Source organism: Callospermophilus lateralis, unplaced genomic scaffold (genome assembly GCF_048772815.1).
Source record: "Callospermophilus lateralis isolate mCalLat2 unplaced genomic scaffold, mCalLat2.hap1 Scaffold_386, whole genome shotgun sequence".
NCBI classification, from domain to species: Eukaryota; Metazoa; Chordata; class Mammalia; order Rodentia; family Sciuridae; genus Callospermophilus; species Callospermophilus lateralis.
Window position 1 is genome coordinate 1,068,009 of NW_027514285.1, and position 24,111 is coordinate 1,092,119.

A 24,111-nucleotide genomic window follows, 5' to 3' on the forward strand; every position below is an offset into this window, starting at 1 on the left:
ATCTCCAGAAAAGTGAGAGAACAGCCAAAAATCTAAGAGCTGTACACATCACCAACTCCCAAGGAAAGCCATAAGGAAGATGGCCTGGCTTCATGTCTTCGGACAATGCTGCCACAACCCTTGGTGCTTCTTCCAGAACCACTCACTAGTATGGCTGAGAGGCAGCCCTTGGCTCCTCCATCACACCAAGACGGCTTTGGCTCTTGCCACCACAACCACAGCCTGCCCAGGCAGGCCAACGCAGGCTGTGGACACTCAGGTGTTTGGTCAGGAACTCCAACCTGCACCAGGCAACGGAGCAGACCACTGCGATCCCCTTCAGGGTGTGAGCGTATGGCGGGTGGTGGGCGTATGGCGGTGGGAGCCATGATCAAGGGCTCCCAGGAGCCTTGTTGTGCTCAACTGCCCATCAGGGGAGTCTTGTCCCCTTCCCTACCCAGTGCATCCTCAAGTGCCACAGGTTTAGGTCCCTCCCACTCCAGCCAGAGAGAATTCCTCTCCATGCCACCCACCCCTTGATTTGGTTTAGGCCAGGCCAAGGCGGGGCTTAGTAGGAAGATTCCATCCAGTCATCATAACATTCATTTTGTTGTCACTCAAATTCTAAAGCTGTCTAAACTGTTCAAACAGCTTTCATGGCCTATATTGGTCTTTGTGTTGCTTGCCGTTTGTTTTATTTTGTTTTATTTTATTTTTTGGTTTTTTTTTGGCCTTTTGTTTTAGTGACTCAGTCCTTTCCCTGCCGTTCTACTCTCCCTATTTCCTCCTTCCTTGCTTTCTTCCTCCCTTCCTGGTTTTTCTCCTTTTCTTCTTCCTTCTTTTCTACCTCCCTCCATCCCTCCAACTTTGCCTCCCTCCCTTCCAACTTTCTCTCTCCCTTCTGTCTTTTTTTTTTTTTTCTTGCAAGTGTTTGGGGTGAAAATCCATGGCAGGCCAGCCCCAAGCTAGGCAAGGTCACTGCCAGTGAGCTGCTACAACATCCCCAGACCTGCTGCCACTTCCTACGCAAGTAATTTGAATTTTCTCTAAAGAGAAACTCTCACATTAGTCTACTTTCAAAGTAATTTCAGAAGAGTTGCCAACATGGGCACAAATCAGTTATGACAAGTCATTTTTGAAAAGCACGGCACAGCTAAGGTTCATAAAAAGAAGGAGTTGAAAACTTTAGTTGGTTTTCATGTCAGCATTTCTAGACTAGTATTTTTTGAAAATTCTTGAAACTCTTCTTTCAGATTTTTTTTTTGGACTTTTCATGGTCTTAAAAACATCTAAGGAAGCTGGCTGGACCTTATAAATATATAGCCAAGAGAAGGATGGATATGACACTCTGAAATGGATGTAACTCCTGAACATGAATTATATTGTTGATGTTAAGACAAAGAAGTCATGGCTTGATGTACAAAAAGGACATCCCAACATATTGTTTTTCTCCCAAGTTACACTTGACTTGTTGATGAGTCACATATGAGGTTTGAAGGAGAAGATGCACAAGTAATCACTGCTTTTGTAAGCATGCAAGTTCCAAGCTCATAGGCCACCATGCATGATTAGACCTGTTGTTATTTACACTTACACGGCCAGAGCTGTATCACTGTTTAAAAGTTGCCAAATGAGAGTCGCTTGTTTTCCTGTCCAGCACCTGTATCGAATGACCAGCTTTCAAGTGGACTTCCCTGAGCCTTTTCAGTATCTGAACATGCGAGTCCAAAACACTTTAGTCCTACTACTAAGAAGGATACTCACTGTAACACTGTTTTTCTGACCATTAAATGGACAATAAGATGACCCTGGTGTGCAAAGAACAGGACTCAGTGAAGATGTACTGCCTGCTGGTGCATGACACTTTTCTAGGTTTTACAGGCCATGTGGAGGAATCAGCCCAAACACCTTGAAATAGCACTCAATTCATAGTTTACTTAAGGACACATGTGGCTTAGGGAGAACTTCTTTCCTCTGAAAGTGTTTCTTCAAACGAGATGAGAGTCGAAAAGAAGGTATTGAGAACACTAAGTAAAATGGCTGTGCTTTGTGGAATTGGCAGGATTCATCAATACATGTAACAATGTTTGTCACTGCCTTTGGACCTAACACGTATCAGTGTAGATGAACAGAGGCACACTAAGAAAGATAGCTGGCATAAAACACCAAGGGGATGGGGCTAATCTGCCTTACTAGGTTTACTTTTTTCACTCTGGTGGCACTTTCTGTTGTCTGTATGAATAGAGTTTCCAAGTACTTTCCCACTTAGCCGGCCTCTCTTTTATTCATACAGTTGAACTACCAGGGAGAGATGGATCAGTTTACTACCTGTGAGGCCTTTTATTCCACATTTTCTGCCCATTGCATGCTTTTGTTTTTTTTCAGCTCTTCCTACAAGCCCCCCTAATCCTGATCTCTCCTTAGGCCTTATGATTTCTTTAAGTGTCCCCTTTCATGAAGTCATGTGTACAGATATTATACCTGGTTCTATTGAACTCTACTTAATTCTTTCTCACCTCTGTGCTCCTTTTACCAAGTCACTCCTCAACACTTACTGTAACCCTTTGAATTTTTTGTCCATTGTCCTTTAAAAAACTGTTTGAAAATTGAACCATTTCGCATGCAGATACAGTCTTCTTGATCTGCTATTGATCCCCCTCTACTGACATTGTAAGTTATTGAAATGTGCACTTGCAGACCGTTTTCAGATTTTTGATTTCTGTATATCTATCTGTCTATCTATTTACAAACATAACATGGTATTCTGAAAATATCGTTCTGCTTTTGGAGCCCGACTTTGTGTTTTTCAGAAGCAGGCCTATTACACAGAGATGAATCCATGTTACCTAGATTGAGTTCAAACCGGTATGGGCACTGTGATTCCCATTATATTGTTCTACCTACTAATGGACAGTTAAGTTATATCCAGACCTCACCCCCTCCCCCATTAAGTAAAACCCCTGTGGAGAGACATGTAGATGCCTTTATGAACATATTGATAATTTTTCATGGCAGTGTTTTCCAAAAACCAGTTAGTAAAATCAATTTATTCCTTTGCAGCCTGAAATTACCTTCATTCCAGTTTACTGGTATAAGAACCGCAGTATATCAGCAACTATTCTCCAGTAGTAGTTCAGGCAGAAGTCATTCTAGATACCAATCAGGGCGGGATCCTCCATGTATTTTACACAGCCCATGGCAGGGGACATCCGTCCACTCGTTTAGAGCAACTGATGTTTTATGCTGGCAATTTAGGTTTATTTAAAGGACTGATTTGAAAACAGGTGAGACAGACTGATTAGATTTATTATGTATGTTGGCTTTGTTTTTCTAGGCCTGAATTTTTCACATTTCAATTAATTGTAGGTCAAGTATCAGGCAGATTCTTCACTGGGCTTCAAATGTGATAAAGCTGCTTCTTACTTTTAAGAAGGCTGTTGCAATCCTGCATTTATTTTACTCCTCAGTGCATGTTTTACACAAGAGCACACACACACACACACACACACACACACACACACAAACACGTAATTAGAGCACATTTAACACTCAAATAAAGCTTTAACTACTAAATCATAACTAGGGTATTTTTTTAATAAGTATTGTGTCTTGGTCTCTACTGGGGGAAACATTGTTCAATGTGAGTTTTCTGGTTTGTTGTAGGGCAGTGAATGTTCACTTGTTGGCAATGATATAGAAATGGGGATTAAGATTTTAAAAGTTTTTATAGTAGGTAGGCAGAGTCAGAGTATGGAATCTAAGAATAAGAAATTGGGGAATTTCCTCTTTGTTTTTTCATTTCAATCTCCTAATAATTCATATATATTTTCCTAAAGTCTCCCAGAAAACAAGGACTGAGTCAATCCACATATCAGTGAACCATAGCAGAATGCAATTCTGAATTTCATATAAAGAGTCATAAAATCAAAAAGACAGGTGCTGGGGTTTTGGCTGAGCACTAGAGTGCTGGCTGTGCACTTTCAAAGGTCTTGAGTTGGATCCCCAACACCATAGGTGAAAGGAATGAATGAACCAATGCATGAGCGTATGATGAATGAATTAAAGGTATAAGGAGGAGGAGGAAGAGGAGGAGGAGGAGGAGAAATAGAAGAAGATGATGAGTAATTTGACAGAAGGGAAATAGGGGAGCAGAGTGAGTTTAAAGTGTGGTTTCCAATTCCCAAACGTTAAATTACAGCAGATGGGATAGAGAGAGAAGATGGGAGGGCAGGAGAGGGGGGATAGTAGAGGATAGAAAAGGTAGCAGAATACAACAGTTACTAATATGGCATTTTGTAAAAATGTGGATGTGTAAACAATGTGATTGTGCAAACTGTATATGGGGTAAAAATGGGAGTTCATAGCTCACTTGAATCTAATGTAGGAAATATGATATCTCAAGAGCTATGTAATGTTTTCAGCAACGAATATAAAAAAGAGGTCTTCATTTTTCTTTGTAGTTGAGATCTCCTGTTTCCGTGACATGTTTAGTTGTGTTCTCTCCTTTAGTCCTCCCATGCTCTAGTTATTCTGATATGGAGAAACTAGCTGATATGCCCAACCAGTCTGAAAATCAGTGACAATTTTTCATTAAGCGTAAAGTCACTTCACATTTGCTACAGTCATACTAAATACACTTCTTTGTTGGGAGTTTCAAATATGTTTCCATCAGCTAGATTACAAGTACCTAGAACTCCCATTCTTGTTTATGTAATAGTGGCTTCATCAGATTAAATGCTGTACTCTGGAATAAAACAAAATAGGAATAATTTACTCATAAACTTCCTATGTAAACCATCTTTATTTACAAAATACTATCTTAAGAATTATAGTTTCATTGAGATTCAATTGGAGCCAAAGTATAGTCAATTACTGAAGTAAAAGCAGTTACTTAAAAACTAAAAATGAGAGAAAAGTCAAATTACATTTGAAGAGAGAGCAACAGTATGAGGTTTCTTGATTGGTTCTGGATGTTGAGTAACAGGCTCATTGGCAGGTGGAAGGAACCCTTCAGGGAACTCACTTGTACTTTCAGAATGCAGGTGTAGAGGGCTGAATTCCAGCTCTTGGGGGAAGATTGAGAGGAAAACCCTCTCCCTGCAAAGACACTTCGCATTGGAAATGGAGTGGGTGGCGGGCCAGGTGGAAAATAATCTCCAGGTTCCCATACAAGTTTCCTCGGAGAGGTGGAGGAAAAAAAAGGACCTCTTCTCATGAACTGACTCCTTGGGTCAACTGGAAACAAGGCACCTCTTTGATTGCCAGCTTCAGTTCTTCCTCATTCACTTGAAAGAGTCTCCAGTTTGTTTTAGCTTCAGCTATTTGTGATCTGAGGGTTTCAGATTCACCTTGGAGGGACCGTATCCTTCTTGATAGATGCGCCATCGTTTCATCCTGTTGACCATGTTTAGCCTTCTGTGCTTTGAGCTCTTCTTCTAGAAAGAGCATTTCAACGCCATGGCTGGATTCGGACCAATGCAGCTTTTCGTAGGTTGCCTCCAGATGTTGTGCTTCCCTTGAACCCTTCTCAAACCTGCAATCCTTTAAAGATGAGGCTAAGCCTTCATGTTTTTTTTCAACAAGGCTCACTTTTTCAAGAAGTCCACACTTTTTTTCAATAAGTCCCGCAAGATTTAGAGCCAGCTTTTTTTCTCTTCCCACGTAAAGCCTGCTACTAACCGACTGAGAACATCTCCAGAAAAGTGAGAGAACAGCCAAAAATCTAAGAGCTGTACACATCACCAACTCCCAAGGAAAGCCATAAGGAAGATGGCCTGGCTTCATGTCTTCGGACAATGCTGCCACAACCCTTGGTGCTTCTTCCAGAACCACTCACTAGTATGGCTGAGAGGCAGCCCTTGGCTCCTCCATCACACCAAGACGGCTTTGGCTCTTGCCACCACAACCACAGCCTGCCCAGGCAGGCCAACGCAGGCTGTGGACACTCAGGTGTTTGGTCAGGAACTCCAACCTGCACCAGGCAACGGAGCAGACCACTGCGATCCCCTTCAGGGTGTGAGCGTATGGCGGGTGGTGGGCGTATGGCGGTGGGAGCCATGATCAAGGGCTCCCAGGAGCCTTGTTGTGCTCAACTGCCCATCAGGGGAGTCTTGTCCCCTTCCCTACCCAGTGCATCCTCAAGTGCCACAGGTTTAGGTCCCTCCCACTCCAGCCAGAGAGAATTCCTCTCCATGCCACCCACCCCTTGATTTGGTTTAGGCCAGGCCAAGGCGGGGCTTAGTAGGAAGATTCCATCCAGTCATCATAACATTCATTTTGTTGTCACTCAAATTCTAAAGCTGTCTAAACTGTTCAAACAGCTTTCATGGCCTATATTGGTCTTTGTGTTGCTTGCCGTTTGTTTTATTTTGTTTTATTTTATTTTTTGGTTTTTTTTTGGCCTTTTGTTTTAGTGACTCAGTCCTTTCCCTGCCGTTCTACTCTCCCTATTTCCTCCTTCCTTGCTTTCTTCCTCCCTTCCTGGTTTTTCTCCTTTTCTTCTTCCTTCTTTTCTACCTCCCTCCATCCCTCCAACTTTGCCTCCCTCCCTTCCAAATTTCTCTCTCCCTTCTGTCTTTTTTTTTTTTTCTTGCAAGTGTTTGGGGTGAAAATCCATGGCAGGCCAGCCCCAAGCTAGGCAAGGTCACTGCCAGTGAGCTGCTACAACATCCCCAGACCTGCTGCCACTTCCTACGCAAGTAATTTGAATTTTCTCTAAAGAGAAACTCTCACATTAGTCTACTTTCAAAGTAATTTCAGAAGAGTTGCCAACATGGGCACAAATCAGTTATGACAAGTCATTTTTGAAAAGCACGGCACAGCTAAGGTTCATAAAAAGAAGGAGTTGAAAACTTTAGTTGGTTTTCATGTCAGCATTTCTAGACTAGTATTTTTTGAAAATTCTTGAAACTCTTCTTTCAGATTTTTTTTTTGGACTTTTCATGGTCTTAAAAACATCTAAGGAAGCTGGCTGGACCTTATAAATATATAGCCAAGAGAAGGATGGATATGACACTCTGAAATGGATGTAACTCCTGAACATGAATTATATTGTTGATGTTAAGACAAAGAAGTCATGGCTTGATGTACAAAAAGGACATCCCAACATATTGTTTTCCTCCCAAGTTACACTTGACTTGTTGATGAGTCACATATGAGGTTTGAAGGAGAAGATGCACAAGTAATCACTGGTTTTGTAAGCATGCAAGTTCCAAGCTCATAGGCCACCATGCATGATTAGACCTGTTGTTATTTACACTTACACGGCCAGAGCTGTATCACTGTTTAAAAGTTGCCAAATGAGAGTCGCTTGTTTTCCTGTCCAGCACCTGTATCGAATGACCAGCTTTCAAGTGGACTTCCCTGAGCCTTTTCAGTATCTGAACATGCGAGTCCAAAACACTTTAGTCCTACTACTAAGAAGGATACTCACTGTAACACTGTTTTTCTGACCATTAAATGGACAATAAGATGACCCTGGTGTGCAAAGAACAGGACTCAGTGAAGATGTACTGCCTGCTGGTGCATGACACTTTTCTAGGTTTTACAGGCCATGTGGAGGAATCAGCCCAAACACCTTGAAATAGCACTCAATTCATAGTTTACTTAAGGACACATGTGGCTTAGGGAGAACTTCTTTCCTCTGAAAGTGTTTCTTCAAACGAGATGAGAGTCGAAAAGAAGGTATTGAGAACACTAAGTAAAATGGCTGTGCTTTGTGGAATTGGCAGGATTCATCAATACATGTAACAATGTTTGTCACTGCCTTTGGACCTAACACGTATCAGTGTAGATGAACAGAGGCACACTAAGAAAGATAGCTGGCATAAAACACCAAGGGGATGGGGCTAATCTGCCTTACTAGGTTTACTTTTTTCACTCTGGTGGCACTTTCTGTTGTCTGTATGAATAGAGTTTCCAAGTACTTTCCCACTTAGCCGGCCTCTCTTTTATTCATACAGTTGAACTACCAGGGAGAGATGGATCAGTTTACCACCTGTGAGGCCTTTTATTCCACATTTTCTGCCCATTGCATGCTTTTGTTTTTTTTCAGCTCTTCCTACAAGCCCCCCTAATCCTGATCTCTCCTTAGGCCTTATGATTTCTTTAAGTGTCCCCTTTCATGAAGTCATGTGTACAGATATTATACCTGGTTCTATTGAACTCTACTTAATTCTTTCTCACCTCTGTGCTCCTTTTACCAAGTCACTCCTCAACACTTACTGTAACCCTTTGAATTTTTTGTCCATTGTCCTTTAAAAAACTGTTTGAAAATTGAACCATTTCGCATGCAGATACAGTCTTCTTGATCTGCTATTGATCCCCCACTACTGACATTGTAAGTTATTGAAATGTGCACTTGCAGACCGTTTTCAGATTTTTGATTTCTGTATATCTATCTGTCTATCTATTTACAAACATAACATGGTATTCTGAAAATATCGTTCTGCTTTTGGAGCCCGACTTTGTGTTTTTCAGAAGCAGGCTTATTACACAGAGATGAATCCATGTTACCTAGATTGAGTTCAAACCGGTATGGGCACTGTGATTCCCATTATATTGTTCTACCTACTAATGGACAGTTAAGTTATATCCAGACCTCACCCCCTCCCCCATTAAGTAAAACCCCTGTGGAGATACATGTAGATGCCTTTATGAACATATTGATAATTTTTCATGGCAGTGTTTTCCAAAAACCAGTTAGTAAAATCAATTTATTCCTTTGCAGCCTGAAATAACCTTCATTCCAGTTTACTGGTATAGGAACCGCAGTATATCAGCAACTATTCTCCAGTAGTAGTTCAGGCAGAAGTCATTCTAGACACCAATCAGGGCGGGATCCTCGATGTATTTTACACAGCCCATGGCAGGGGACATCCGTCCACTCGTTTAGAGCAACTGATGTTTTATGCTGGCAATTTAGGTTTATTTAAAGGACTGATTTGAAAACAGGTGAGACAGACTGATTAGATTTATTATGTATGTTGGCTTTGTTTTTCTAGGCCTGAATTTTTCACATTTCAATTAATTGTAGGTCAAGTATCAGGCAGATTCTTCACTGGGCTTCAAATGTGATAAAGCTGCTTCTTACTTTTAAGAAGGCTGTTGCAATCCTGCATTTATTTTACTCCTCAGTGCATGTTTTACACAAGAGCACACACACACACACACACACACACAAACACATAATTAGAGCACATTTAACACTCAAATAAAGCTTTAACTACTAAATCATAACTAGGGTATTTTTTTAATAAGTATTGTGTCTTGGTCTCTACTGGGGAAACATTGTTCAATGTGAGTTTTCTGGTTTGTTGTAGGGCAGTGAATGTTCACTTGTTGGCAATGATATAGAAATGGGGATTAAGAGTTTAAAAGTTTTTATAGTAGGTAGGCAGAGTCAGAGTATGGAATCTAAGAATAAGAAATTGGGGAATTTCCTCTTTGTTTTTTCATTTCAATCTCCTAATAATTCATATATATTTTCCTAAAGTCTCCCAGAAAACAAGGACTGAGTCAATCCACATATCAGTGAACCATAGCAGAATGCAATTCTGAATTTCATATAAAGAGTCATAAAATCAAAAAGACAGGTGCTGGGGTTTTGGCTGAGCACTAGAGTGCTGGCTGTGCACTTTCAAAGGTCTTGAGTTGGATCCCCAACACCATAGGTGAAAGGAATGAATGAACCAATGCATGAGCGTATGATGAATGAATTAAAGGTATAAGGAGGAGGAGGAAGAGGAGGAGGAGGAGGAGAAATAGAAGAAGATGATGAGTAATTTGACAGAAGGGAAATAGGGGAGCAGAGTGAGTTTAAAGTGTGGTTTCCAATTCCCAAACGTTAAATTACAGCAGATGGGATAGAGAGAGAAGATGGGAGGGCAGGAGAGGGGGGATAGTAGAGGATAGAAAAGGTAGCAGAATACAACAGTTACTAATATGGCATTTTGTAAAAATGTGGATGTGTAAACAATGTGATTGTGCAAACTGTATATGGGGTAAAAATGGGAGTTCATAGCTCACTTGAATCTAATGTAGGAAATATGATATCTCAAGAGCTATGTAATGTTTTCAGCAACGAATATAAAAAAGAGGTCTTCATTTTTCTTTGTAGTTGAGATCTCCTGTTTCCGTGACATGTTTAGTTGTGTTCTCTCCTTTAGTCCTCCCATGCTCTAGTTATTCTGATATGGAGAAACTAGCTGATATGCCCAACCAGTCTGAAAATCAGTGACAATTTTTCATTAAGCGTAAAGTCACTTCACATTTGCTACAGTCATACTAAATACACTTCTTTGTTGGGAGTTTCAAATATGTTTCCATCAGCTAGATTACAAGTACCTAGAACTCCCATTCTTGTTTATGTAATAGTGGCTTCATCAGATTAAATGCTGTACTCTGGAATAAAACAAAATAGGAATAATTTACTCATAAACTTCCTATGTAAACCATCTTTATTTACAAAATACTATCTTAAGAATTATAGTTTCATTGAGATTCAATTGGAGCCAAAGTATAGTCAATTACTGAAGTAAAAGCAGTTACTTAAAAACTAAAAATGAGAGAAAAGTCAAATTACATTTGAAGAGAGAGCAACAGTATGAGGTTTCTTGATTGGTTCTGGATGTTGAGTAACAGGCTCATTGGCAGGTGGAAGGAACCCTTCAGGGAACTCACTTGTACTTTCAGAATGCAGGTGTAGAGGGCTGAATTCCAGCTCTTGGGGGAAGATTGAGAGGAAAACCCTCTCCCTGCAAAGACACTTCGCATTGGAAATGGAGTGGGTGGCGGGCCAGGTGGAAAATAATCTCCAGGTTCCCATACAAGTTTCCTCGGAGAGGTGGAGGAAAAAAAAGGACCTCTTCTCATGAACTGACTCCTTGGGTCAACTGGAAACAAGGCACCTCTTTGATTGCCAGCTTCAGTTCTTCCTCATTCACTTGAAAGAGTCTCCAGTTTGTTTTAGCTTCAGCTATTTGTGATCTGAGGGTTTCAGATTCACCTTGGAGGGACCGTATCCTTCTTGATAGATGCGCCATCGTTTCATCCTGTTGACCATGTTTAGCCTTCTGTGCTTTGAGCTCTTCTTCTAGAAAGAGCATTTCAACGCCATGGCTGGATTCGGACCAATGCAGCTTTTCGTAGGTTGCCTCCAGATGTTGTGCTTCCCTTGAACCCTTCTCAAACCTGCAATCCTTTAAAGATGAGGCTAAGCCTTCATGTTTTTTTTCAACAAGGCTCACTTTTTCAAGAAGTCCACACTTTTTTTCAATAAGTCCCGCAAGATTTAGAGCCAGCTTTTTTTCTCTTCCCACGTAAAGCCTGCTACTAACCGACTGAGAACATCTCCAGAAAAGTGAGAGAACAGCCAAAAATCTAAGAGCTGTACACATCACCAACTCCCAAGGAAAGCCATATGGAAGATGGCCTGGCTTCATGTCTTCGGACAATGCTGCCACAACCCTTGGTGCTTCTTCCAGAACCACTCACTTGTATGGCTGAGAGGCAGCCCTTGGCTCCTCCATCACACCAAGACGGCTTTGGCTCTTGCCACCACAACCACAGCCTGCCCAGGCAGGCCAACGCAGGCTGTGGACACTCAGGTGTTTGGTCAGGAACTCCAACCTGCACCAGGCAACGGAGCAGACCACTGCGATCCCCTTCAGGGTGTGAGCGTATGGCGGGTGGTGGGCGTATGGCGGTGAGAGCCATGATCAAGGGCTCCCAGGAGCCTTGTTGTGCTCAACTGCCCATCAGGGGAGTCTTGTCCCCTTCCCTACCCAGTGCATCCTCAAGTGCCACAGGTTTAGGTCCCTCCCACTCCAGCCAGAGAGAATTCCTCTCCATGCCACCCACCCCTTGATTTGGTTTAGGCCAGGCCAAGGCGGGGCTTAGTAGGAAGATTACATCCAGTCATCATAACATTCATTTTGTTGTCACTCAAATTCTAAAGCTGTCTAAACTGTTCAAACAGCTTTCATGGCCTATATTGGTCTTTGTGTTGCTTGCCGTTTGTTTTATTTTGTTTTATTTTATTTTTTGGTTTTTTTTTGGCCTTTTGTTTTAGTGACTCAGTCCTTTCCCTGCCGTTCTACTCTCCCTATTTCCTCCTTCCTTGCTTTCTTCCTCCTTTCCTGGTTTTTCTCCTTTTCTTCTTCCTTCTTTTCTACCTCCCTCCATCCCTCCAACTTTGCCTCCCTCCCTTCCAAATTTCTCTCTCCCTTCTGTCTTTTTTTTTTTTCTTGCAAGTGTTTGGGGTGAAAATCCATGGCAGGCCAGCCCCAAGCTAGGCAAGGTCACTGCCAGTGAGCTGCTACAACATCCCCAGACCTGCTGCCACTTCCTACGCAAGTAATTTGAATTTTCTCTAAAGAGAAACTCTCACATTAGTCTACTTTCAAAGTAATTTCAGAAGAGTTGCCAACATGGGCACAAATCAGTTATGACAAGTCATTTTTGAAAAGCACGGCACAGCTAAGGTTCATAAAAAGAAGGAGTTGAAAACTTTAGTTGGTTTTCATGTCAGCATTTCTAGACTAGTATTTTTTGAAAATTCTTGAAACTCTTCTTTCAGATTTTTTTTTTGGACTTTTCATGGTCTTAAAAACATCTAAGGAAGCTGGCTGGACCTTATAAATATATAGCCAAGAGAAGGATGGATATGACACTCTGAAATGGATGTAACTCCTGAACATGAATTATATTGTTGATGTTAAGACAAAGAAGTCATGGCTTGATGTACAAAAAGGACATCCCAACATATTGTTTTCCTCCCAAGTTACACTTGACTTGTTGATGAGTCACATATGAGGTTTGAAGGAGAAGATGCACAAGTAATCACTGGTTTTGTAAGCATGCAAGTTCCAAGCTCATAGGCCACCATGCATGATTAGACCTGTTGTTTTTTACACTTACACGGCCAGAGCTGTATCACTGTTTAAAAGTTGCCAAATGAGAGTCGCTTGTTTTCCTGTCCAGCACCTGTGTCGAATGACCAGCTTTCAAGTGGACTTCCCTGAGCCTTTTCAGTATCTGAACATGCGAGTCCAAAACACTTTAGTCCTACTACTAAGAAGGATACTCACTGTAACACTGTTTTTCTGACCATTAAATGGACAATAAGATGACCCTGGTGTGCAAAGAACAGGACTCAGTGAAGATGTACTGCCTGCTGGTGCATGACACTTTTCTAGGTTTTACAGGCCATGTGGAGGAATCAGCCCAAACACCTTGAAATAGCACTCAATTCATAGTTTACTTAAGGACACATGTGGCTTAGGGAGAACTTCTTTCCTCTGAAAGTGTTTCTTCAAACGAGATGAGAGTCGAAAAGAAGGTATTGAGAACACTAAGTAAAATGGCTGTGCTTTGTGGAATTGGCAGGATTCATCAATACATGTAACAATGTTTGTCACTGCCTTTGGACCTAACACGTATCAGTGTAGATGAACAGAGGCACAGTAAGAAAGATAGCTGGCATAAAACACCAAGGGGATGGGGCTAATCTGCCTTACTAGGTTTACTTTTTTCACTCTGGTGGCACTTTCTGTTGTCTGTATGAATAGAGTTTCCAAGTACTTTCCCACTTAGCCGGCCTCTCTTTTATTCATACAGTTGAACTACCAGGGAGAGATGGATCAGTTTACCACCTGTGAGGCCTTTTATTCCACATTTTCTGCCCATTGCATGCTTTTGTTTTTTTTCAGCTCTTCCTACAAGCCCCCCTAATCCTGATCTCTCCTTAGGCCTTATGATTTCTTTAAGTGTCCCCTTTCATGAAGTCATGTGTACAGATATTATACCTGGTTCTATTGAACTCTACTTAATTCTTTCTCACCTCTGTGCTCCTTTTACCAAGTCACTCCTCAACACTTACTGTAACCCTTTGAATTTTTTGTCCATTGTCCTTTAAAAAACTGTTTGAAAATTGAACCATTTCGCATGCAGATACAGTCTTCTTGATCTGCTATTGATCCCCCACTACTGACATTGTAAGTTATTGAAATGTGCACTTGCAGACCGTTTTCAGATTTTTGATTTCTGTATATCTATCTGTCTATCTATTTACAAACATAACATGGTATTCTGAAAATATCGTTCTGCTTTTGGAGCCCGACTTTGTGTTTTTCAGAAGCAGGCCTATTACACAGAGATGAATCCATGTTACCTAGATTGAGTTCAAACCGGTATAGGCACTGTGATTCCCATTATATTGTTCTACCTACTAATGGACAGTTAAGTTATATCCAGACCTCACCCCCTCCCCCATTAAGTAAAACCCCTGTGGAGAGACATGTAGATGCCTTTATGAACATATTGATAATTTTTCATGGCAGTGTTTTCCAAAAACCAGTTAGTAAAATCAATTTATTCCTTTGCAGCCTGAAATTACCTTCATTCCAGTTTACTGGTATAAGAACCGCAGTATATCAGCAACTATTCTCCAGTAGTAGTTCAGGCAGAAGTCATTCTAGATACCAATCAGGGCGGGATCCTCCATGTATTTTACACAGCCCATGGCAGGGGACATCCGTCCACTCGTTTAGAGCAACTGATGTTTTATGCTGGCAATTTAGGTTTATTTAAAGGACTGATTTGAAAACAGGTGAGACAGACTGATTAGATTTATTATGTATGTTGGCTTTGTTTTTCTAGGCCTGAATTTTTCACATTTCAATTAATTGTAGGTCAAGTATCAGGCAGATTCTTCACTGGGCTTCAAATGTGATAAAGCTGCTTCTTACTTTTAAGAAGGCTGTTGCAATCCTGCATTTATTTTACTCCTCAGTGCATGTTTTACACAAGAGCACACACACACACACACACACACACACACACACACACACACAAACACGTAATTAGAGCACATTTAACACTCAAATAAAGCTTTAACTACTAAATCATAACTAGGGTATTTTTTTAATAAGTATTGTGTCTTGGTCTCTACTGGGGGAAACATTGTTCAATGTGAGTTTTCTGGTTTGTTGTAGGGCAGTGAATGTTCACTTGTTGGCAATGATATAGAAATGGGGATTAAGAGTTTAAAAGTTTTTATAGTAGGTAGGCAGAGTCAGAGTATGGAATCTAAGAATAAGAAATTGGGGAATTTCCTCTTTGTTTTTTCATTTCAATCTCCTAATAATTCATATATATTTTCCTAAAGTCTCCCAGAAAACAAGGACTGAGTCAATCCACATATCAGTGAACCATAGCAGAATGCAATTCTGAATTTCATATAAAGAGTCATAAAATCAAAAAGACAGGTGCTGGGGTTTTGGCTGAGCACTAGAGTGCTGGCTGTGCACTTTCAAAGGTCTTGAGTTGGATCCCCAACACCATAGGTGAAAGGAATGAATGAACCAATGCATGAGCGTATGATGAATGAATTAAAGGTATAAGGAGGAGGAGGAAGAGGAGGAGGAGGAGGAGAAATAGAAGAAGATGATGAGTAATTTGACAGAAGGGAAATAGGGGAGCAGAGTGAGTTTAAAGTGTGGTTTCCAATTCCCAAACGTTAAATTACAGCAGATGGGATAGAGAGAGAAGATGGGAGGGCAGGAGAGGGGGGATAGTAGAGGATAGAAAAGGTAGCAGAATACAACAGTTACTAATATGGCATTTTGTAAAAATGTGGATGTGTAAACAATGTGATTGTGCAACCTGTATATGGGGTAAAAATGGGAGTTCATAGCTCACTTGAATCTAATGTAGGAAATATGATATCTCAAGAGCTATGTAATGTTTTCAGAAACGAATATAAAAAAGAGGTCTTCATTTTTCTTTGTAGTTGAGATCTCCTGTTTCCGTGACATGTTTAGTTGTGTTCTCTCCTTTAGTCCTCCCATGCTCTAGTTATTCTGATATGGAGAAACTAGCTGATATGCCCAACCAGTCTGAAAATCAGTGACAATTTTTCATTAAGCGTAAAGTCACTTCACATTTGCTACAGTCATACTAAATACACTTCTTTGTTGGGAGTTTCAAATATGTTTCCATCAGCTAGATTACAAGTACCTAGAACTCCCATTCTTGTTTATGTAATAGTGGCTTCATCAGATTAAATGCTGTACTCTGGAATAAAACAAAATAGGAATAATTTACTCATAAACTTCCTATGTAAACCATCTTTATTTACAAAATACTATCTTAAGAATTATAGTTTCATTGAGATTCAATTGGAGCCAAAGTATAGTCAATTACTGAAGTAAAAGCAGTTACTTAAAAACTAAAAATGAGAGAAAAGTCAAATTACATTTGAAGAGAGCGCAACAGTATGAGGTTTCTTGATTGGTTCTGGATGTTGAGTAACAGGCTCATTTGCAGGTGGAAGGAACCCTTCAGGGAACTCACTTGTACTTTCAGAATGCAGGTGTAGAGGGCTGAATTCCAGCTCTTGGGGGAAGATTGAGAGGAAAACCCTCTCCCTGCAAAGACACTTCGCATTGGAAATGGAGTGGGTGGCGGGCCAGGTGGAAAATAATCTCCAGGTTCCCATACAAGTTTCCTCGGAGAGGTGGAGGAAAAAAAAGGACCTCTTCTCATGAACTGACTCCTTGGGTCAACTGGAAACAAGGCACCTCTTTGATTGCCAGCTTCAGTTCTTCCTCATTCACTTGAAAGAGTCTCCAGTTTGTTTTAGCTTCAGCTATTTGTGATCTGAGGGTTTCAGATTCACCTTGGAGGGACCGTATCCTTCTTGATAGATGCGCCATCGTTTCATCCTGTTGACCATGTTTAGCCTTCTGTGCTTTGAGCTCTTCTTCTAGAAAGAGCATTTCAACGCCATGGCTGGATTCGGACCAATGCAGCTTTTCGTAGGTTGCCTCCAGATGTTGTGCTTCCCTTGAACCCTTCTCAAACCTGCAATCCTTTAAAGATGAGGCTAAGCCTTCATGTTTTTTTTCAACAAGGCTCACTTTTTCAAGAAGTCCACACTTGTTTTCAATAAGTCCCGCAAGATTTAGAGCCAGCTTTTTTTCTCTTCACACGTAAAGCCTGCTACTAACCGACTGAGAACATCTCCAGAAAAGTGAGAGAACAGCCAAAAATCTAAGAGCTGTACACATCACCAATTCCCAAGGAAAGCCATAAGGAAGATGGCCTGGCTTCATGTCTTCGGACAATGCTGCCACAACCCTTGGTGTTTCTTCCAGAACCACTCACTAGTATGGCTGAGAGGCAGCCCTTGGCTCCTCCATCACACCAAGATGGCTTTGGCTCTTGCCACCACAACCACAGCCTGCCCAGGCAGGCCAACGCAGGCTGTGGACACTCAGGTGTTTGGTCAGGAACTCCAACCTGCACCAGGCAACGGAGCAGACCACTGCGATCCCCTTCAGGGTGTGAGCGTATGGCGGGTGGTGGGCGTATGTGGTGGGAGCCATGATCAAGGGCTCCCAGGAGCCTTGTTGTGCTCAACTGCCCATCAGGGGAGTCTTGTCCCCTTCCCTACCCAGTGCATCCTCAAGTGCCACAGGTTTAGGTCCCTCCCACTCCAGCCAGAGAAAATTCCTCTCCATGCCACCCACCCCTTGATTTGGTTTAGGCCAGGCCAAGGCGGGGCTTAGTAGGAAGATTCCATCCAGTCATCATAACATTCATTTTGTTGTCACTCAAATTCTAAAGCTGTCTAAACTGTTCAAACAGCTTTCATGGCCCATATTGGTCTTTGTGTTGCTTGCCGTTTGTTTTATTTTGTTTTATTCTTTTTTTTGGTTTTTTTTTGGCCTTTTGTTTTAGTGACTCAGTCCTTTACCTGCCCTTGTACTCTCCCTATTTCCTCCTTCCTTGCTTTCTTCCTCCCTTCCTGGTTTTTCTCCTTTTCTTCTTCCTTCTTTTCTACCTCCCTCCATCCCTCCAACTTTGCCTCCCTCCCTTCCAACTTTCTCTCTCCCTTCTGTCTTTTTTTTTTTCTTGCAAGTGTTTGGGGTGAAAATCCATGGCAGGCCAGCCCCAAGCTAGGCAAGGTCACTGCCAGTGAGCTGCTACAACATCCCCAGACCTGCTGCCACTTCTTACGCAAGTAATTTGAATTTTCTCTAAAGAGAAACTCTCACATTAGTCTACTTTCAAAGTAATTTCAGAAGAGTTGCCAACATGGGCACAAATCAGTTATGACAAGTCATTTTTGAAAAGCACGGCACAGCTAAGGTTCCTAAAAAGAAGGAGTTGAAAACTTTAGTTGGTTTTCATGTCAGCATTTCTAGACTAGTATTTGTTGAAAATTCTTGAAACTCTTTTTCAGATTTTTTTTTTTGGACTTTTCATGGGCTTAAAAAAATCTAAGGAAGCTGGCTGGACCTTATAAATATATAGCCAAGAGAAGGATGGATATGACACTCTGAAATGGATGTAACTCCTGAACATGAATTATATTGTTGATGTTAAGACAAAGAAGTCATGGCTTGATGTACAAAAAGGACATCCCAACATATTGTTTTCCTCCCAAGTTACACTTGACTTGTTGATGAGTCACATATGAGGTTTGAAGGAGAAGATGCACAAGTAATCACTGGTTTTGTAAGCATGCAAGTTCCAAGCTCATAGGCCACCATGCATGATTAGACCTGTTGTTATTTACACTTACACGGCCAGAGCTGTATCACTGTTTAAAAGTTGCCAAATGAGAGTCGCTTGTTTTCCTGTCCAGCACCTGTATCGAATGACCAGCTTTCAAGTGGACTTCCCTGAGCCTTTTCAGTATCTGAACATGCGAGTCCAAAACACTTTAGTCCTACTACTAAGAAGGATACTCACTGTAACACTGTTTTTCTGACCATTAAATGGACAATAAGATGACCCTGGTGTGCAAAGAACAGGACTCAGTGAAGATGTACTGCCTGCTGGTGCATGACACTTTTCTAGGTTTTACAGGCCATGTGGAGGAATCAGCCCAAACACCTTGAAATAGCACTCAATTCATAGTTTACTTAAGGACACATGTGGCTTAGGGAGAACTTCTTTCCTCTGAAAGTGTTTCTTCAAACGAGATGAGAGTCGAAAAGTAGGTATTGAGAACACTAAGTAAAATGGCTGTGCTTTGTGGAATTGGCAGGATTCATCAATACATGTAACAATGTTTGTCACTGCCTTTGGACCTAACACGTATCAGTGTAGATGAACAGAGGCACAGTAAGAAAGATAGCTGGCATAAAACACCAAGGGGATGGGGCTAAGCTGCCTTACTAGGTTTACTTTTTTCACTCTGGTGGCACTTTCTGTTGTCTGTATGAATAGAGTTTCCAAGTACTTTCCCACTTAGCCGGCCTCTCTGTTATTCATACAGTTGAACTACCAGGGAGAGATGGATCAGTTTACCACTGTGAGACCTTTTATTCCACATTTTCTGCACATTGCATGCTTTTGTTTTTTTTCAGCTCTTCCTACAAGCCCCCCTAATCCTGATCTCTCCTTAGGCCTTATGATTTCTTTAAGTGTCCCCTTTCATGAAGTCATGTGTACAGATATTATACCTGGTTCTATTGAACTCTACTTAATTCTTTCTCACCTCTGTGCTCCTTTTACCAAGTCACTCCTCAACACTTACTGTAACCCTTTGAATTTTTTGTCCATTGTCCTTTAAAAAACTGTTTGAAAATTGAACCATTTCGCATGCAGATACAGTCTTCTTGATCTGCTATTGATCCCCCACTACTGACATTGTAAGTTATTGAAATGTGCACTTGCAGACCGTTTTCAGATTTTTGATTTCTGTATATCTATCTGTCTATCTATTTACAAACATAACATGGTATTCTGAAAATATCGTTCTGCTTTTGGAGCCCGACTTTGTGTTTTTCAGAAGCAGGCCTATTACACAGAGATGAATCCATGTTACCTAGATTGAGTTCAAACCGGTATGGGCACTGTGATTCCCATTATATTGTTCTACCTACTAATGGACAGTTAAGTTATATCCAGACCTCACCCCCTCCCCCATTAAGTAAAACCCCTGTGGAGATACATGTAGATGCCTTTATGAACATATTGATAATTTTTCATGGCAGTGTTTTCCAAAAACCAGTTAGTAAAATCAATTTATTCCTTTGCAGCCTGAAATAACCTTCATTCCAGTTTACTGGTATAGGAACCGCAGTATATCAGCAACTATTCTCCAGTAGTAGTTCAGGCAGAAGTCATTCTAGACACCAATCAGGGCGGGATCCTCGATGTATTTTACACAGCCCATGGCAGGGGACATCCGTCCACTCGTTTAGAGCAACTGATGTTTTATGCTGGCAATTTAGGTTTATTTAAAGGACTGATTTGAAAACAGGTGAGACAGACTGATTAGATTTATTATGTATGTTGGCTTTGTTTTTCTAGGCCTGAATTTTTCACATTTCAATTAATTGTAGGTCAAGTATCAGGCAGATTCTTCACTGGGCTTCAAATGTGATAAAGCTGCTTCTTACTTTTAAGAAGGCTGTTGCAATCCTGCATTTATTTTACTCCTCAGTGCATGTTTTACACAAGAGCACACACACACACACACACACACAAACACATAATTAGAGCACATTTAACACTCAAATAAAGCTTTAACTACTAAATCATAACTAGGGTATTTTTTTAATAAGTATTGTGTCTTGGTCTCTACTGGGGAAACATTGTTCAATGTGAGTTTTCTGGTTTGTTGTAGGGCAGTGAATGTTCACTTGTTGGCAATGATATAGAAATGGGGATTAAGAGTTTAAAAGTTTTTATAGTAGGTAGGCAGAGTCAGAGTATGGAATCTAAGAATAAGAAATTGGGGAATTTCCTGTTTGTTTTTTCATTTCAATCTCCTAATAATTCATATATATTTTCCTAAAGTCTCCCAGAAAACAAGGACTGAGTCAATCCACATATCAGTGAACCATAGCAGAATGCAATTCTGAATTTCATATAAAGAGTCATAAAATCAAAAAGACAGGTGCTGGGGTTTTGGCTGAGCACTAGAGTGCTGGCTGTGCACTTTCAAAGGTCTTGAGTTGGATCCCCAACACCATAGGTGAAAGGAATGAATGAACCAATGCATGAGCGTATGATGAATGAATTAAAGGTATAAGGAGGAGGAGGAAGAGGAGGAGGAGGAGGAGAAATAGAAGAAGATGATGAGTAATTTGACAGAAGGGAAATAGGGGAGCAGAGTGAGTTTAAAGTGTGGTTTCCAATTCCCAAACGTTAAATTACAGCAGATGGGATAGAGAGAGAAGATGGGAGGGCAGGAGAGGGGGGATAGTAGAGGATAGAAAAGGTAGCAGAATACAACAGTTACTAATATGGCATTTTGTAAAAATGTGGATGTGTAAACAATGTGATTGTGCAACCTGTATATGGGGTAAAAATGGGAGTTCATAGCTCACTTGAATCTAATGTAGGAAATATGATATCTCAAGAGCTATGTAATGTTTTCAGCAACGAATATAAAAAAGAGGTCTTCATTTTTCTTTGTAGTTGAGATCTCCTGTTTCCGTGACATGTTTAGTTGTGTTCTCTCCTTTAGTCCTCCCATGCTCTAGTTATTCTGATATGGAGAAACTAGCTGATATGCCCAACCAGTCTGAAAATCAGTGACAATTTTTCATTAAGCGTAAAGTCACTTCACATTTGCTACAGTCATACTAAATACACTTCTTTGTTGGGAGTTTCAAATATGTTTCCATCAGCTAGATTACAAGTACCTAGAACTCCCATTCTTCTTTATGTAATAGAGGCTTCATCAGATTAAATGCTGTACTCTGGAATAAAACAAAATAGGAATAATTTACTCATAAACTTCCTATGTAAACCATCTTTATTTACAAAATACTATCTTAAGAATTATAGTTTCATTGAGATTCAATTGGAGCCAAAGTATAGTCAATTACTGAAGTAAAAGCAGTTACTTAAAAACTAAAAATGAGAGAAAAGTCAAATTACATTTGAAGAGAGAGCAACAGTATGAGGTTTCTTGATTGGTTCTGGATGTTGAGTAACAGGCTCATTGGCAGGTGGAAGGAACCCTTCAGGGAACTCACTTGTACTTTCAGAATGCAGGTGGAGAGGGCTGAATTCCAGCTCTTGGGGGAAAATTGAGAGGAAAACGCTCTCCCTGCAAAGACATTTCGCATTGGAAATGGAGTGGGTGGCGGGCCAGGTGGAAAATAATCTCCAGGTTCCCATACAAGTTTCCTCAGAGAGGTGGAGGAAAAAAAAGGACCTCTTCTCATGAACTGACTCCTTGGGTCAACTGGAAACAAGGCACCTCTTTGATTGCCAGCTTCAGTTCTTCCTCATTCACTTGAAAGAGTCTCCAGTTTGTTTTAGCTTAAGCTATTTGTGATCTGAGGGTTTCAGATTCACCTTGGAGGGACCGTATCCTTCTTGATAGATGCGCCATCGTTTCATCCTGTTGACCATGTTTAGACTTCTGTGCTTTGAGCTCTTCTTCTAGAAAGAGCATTTCAACGCCATGGCTGGATTCGGACCAATGCAGCTTTTCGTAGGTTGCCTCCAGATGTTGTGCTTCCCTTGAACCCTTCTCAAACCTGCAATCCTTTAAAGATGAGGCTAAGCCTTCATGTTTTTTTTCAACAAGGCTCACTTTTTCAAGAAGTCCACACTTGTTTTCAATAAGTTCCGCAAGATTTAGAGCCAGCTTTTTTTTCTCTTCCCACGTAAAGCCTGCTACTAACCGACTGAGAACATCTCCAGAAAAGTGAGAGAACAGCCAAAAATCTAAGAGCTGTACACATCACCAACTCCCAAGGAAAGCCATAAGGAAGATGGCCTGGCTTCATGTCTTCGGACAATGCTGCCACAACCCTTGGTGCTTCTTCCAGAACCACTCACTAGTATGGCTGAGAGGCAGCCCTTGGCTCCTCCATCACACCAAGATGGCTTTGGCTCTTGCCACCACAAACACAGCCTGCCCAGGCAGGCCAACGCAGGCTGTGGACACTCAGGTGTTTGGTCAGGAACTCCAACCTGCACCAGGCAACGGAGCAGACCACTGCGATCCCCTTCAGGGTGTGAGCGTATGGCGGGTGGTGGGCGTATGGCGGTGGGAGCCATGATCAAGGGCTCCCTTGAGCCTTGTTGTGCTCAACTGCCCATCAGGGGAGTCTTGTCCCCTTCCCTACCCAGTGCATCCTCAAGTGCCACAGGTTTAGGTCCCTCCCACTCCAGCCAGAGAGAATTCCTCTCCATGCCACCCACCCCTTGATTTGGTTTAGGCCAGGCCAAGGCGGGGCTTAGTAGGAAGATTCCATCCAGTCATCATAACATTCAGTTTGTTGTCACTCAAATTCTAAAGCTTTCTAAACTGTTCAAACAGCTTTCATGGCCTATATTGGTCTTTGTGTTGCTTGCCGTTTGTTTTATTTTGTTTTATTTTAGTTTTTTGGTTTTTTTTTTGGCCTTTTGTTTTAGTGACTCAGTCCTTTCCCTGCCCTTGTACTCTCCCTATTTCCTCCTTCCTTGCTTTCTTCCTCCCTTCCTGGTTTTTCTCCTTTTCTTCTTCCTTCTTTTCTACCTCCCTCCATCCCTCCAACTTTGCCTCCCTCCCTTCCAACTTTCTCTCTCCCTTCTGTCTTTTTTTTTTTCTTGCAAGTGTTTGGGGTGAAAATCCATGGCAGGCCAGCCCCAAGCTAGGCAAGGTCACTGCCAGTGAGCTTCTACAACATCCCCAGACCTGCTGCCACTTCCTACGCAAGTAATTTGAATTTTCTCTAAAGAGAAACTCTCACATTAGTCTACTTTCAAAGTAATTTCAGAAGAGTTGCCAACATGGGCACAAATCAGTTATGACAAGTCATTTTTGAAAAGCACGGCACAGCTAAGGTTCCTAAAAAGAAGGAGTTGAAAACTTTAGTTGGTTTTCATGTCAGCATTTCTAGACTAGTATTTGTTGAAAATTCTTGAAACTCTTCTTTCAGATTTTTTTTTTTTTTGGACTTTTCATGGGCTTAAAAACTTCTAAGGAAGCTGGCTGGACCTTATAAATATATAGCCCAGAGAAGGATGGATATGACACTCTGAAATGGATGTAACTCCTGAACATGAATTATATTGTTGATGTTAAGACAAAGAAGTCATGGCTTGATGTACAAAAAGGACATCCCAACATATTGTTTTCCTCCCAAGTTACACTTGACTTGTTGATGA

The 24,111-nt window shown here is 41.2% G+C and overlaps 1 protein-coding gene across 1 annotated transcript in view; it reads left to right on the forward strand.

Moving 5' to 3' along the window:
* Positions 1-24,111, forward strand: part of LOC143386842 (agrin-like) — an 83,112-nt gene that overhangs the window by 25,880 nt on the left and 33,121 nt on the right.